The sequence below is a fragment of the Ctenocephalides felis genome, unplaced genomic scaffold, assembly GCF_003426905.1.
Source record: "Ctenocephalides felis isolate EL2017-DRISC unplaced genomic scaffold, ASM342690v1 CF-g0.4_SCAFFOLD_00845, whole genome shotgun sequence".
NCBI lineage: Eukaryota > Metazoa > Arthropoda > Insecta > Siphonaptera > Pulicidae > Ctenocephalides > Ctenocephalides felis.
In genome coordinates this window covers 91496729-91498069 of record NW_020536999.1, presented here as the reverse complement: position 1 = coordinate 91498069, position 1341 = coordinate 91496729, and positions in this window count along the sequence as shown.

The window sequence follows — 1341 nt, the reverse complement described above, 5'->3', positions numbered from 1 at the left end:
ATTGATAATTTAATTTACCTACAACTATTTAAATAGTTTATTTATATTTGAATATTTATAACATAAACTTTTTATATAATATTTATTTATAATATAAATTTATATTTAGAAAGTAATATATTTTTAAATTTCAAAATGTATTTTATATACATTGTTAATATATAATATATTATAATAATTATCTATTAATTTTCACATTATTTAATTGATATTTAATGGAACAAACTGTTATTAAACAAATAATGGGAAACAAAAGCTTAAATTAGCAAAAAATTAAAGTATCTGCCAAATTATATTATCATTATTCTTAATAATTGCAATTTAATTAAATATATTAAATACGTATTAAAATACTTATATTATTTTAAAATATTGATTATACATGTATTAAATATTATATATCACAATTAAATGAAGGAATTTTATTGAATAATCAATAATATAGCTTTAATCTTTTGAAAACGCGCTTTATTTTAACCACCTTGACAGTTGGCGCATATGCAGCTAACTTCACGTCAGTATTAAGGCAGACATACAGCTTATGTATGTTCTGTCAATTTGTATTCAAAAAAAGTGATAATGTCATTTATTACTTAAATAAATAATAAATTATATTATTGTTTATGTTTTTAATGATTTATTTACATCACGTGTTAATTGGTATAGTGTTTTAATTGATTTATCTAAGATATATATTTATTTAAATATCCTATATTCGTGACTTATTTCAATCCAGTCATAATACGTGTATATCCGCCTTAAGTTTGTTTCTTTCAATAAAATAATTAATTGCTCCTTCTTGCACTAATATTATTATTTAGCCATTAAATATTAAATTTAGCATTAAAAATGCTTTAAAAACACATTTAAACAGTTTATTATTGTGTTTAAATGTTTATTATATGCCCAGTAACCTATTTAGTTCTAACCTTCATTCAGTATGGCGTACAAGACAAACGCAAACGCTTCTGTTACATGACGTCGAAACTAATCGAAATTTTATAGTTTTATTAAGAATTTCATTAAATTTGTTGTAAATGGTGTTAAATTTTAATTAAGTAGTAAGTCTAACCTCATTTAATCTTAACCTCTTATGAAATAAATACATGAATTTGTTGTTATGTTAAAATACGGACATGTCAAAAGTGGCCTAGTGTACGGGCGCGAATTAAGCGCATCGATTAATGGAAAATACAAGCATTATATAATTTAGTGTTGCTTTTGTTTATTTGTTAATGTAAATGTTGTCCAAAGTTTACATTTTAAATGATAACCTCATTTTCTAAATCATAACCTCATATGTCAAGTATTGTTTGTGTTCTGTCGAAGAGAAATGGCCGA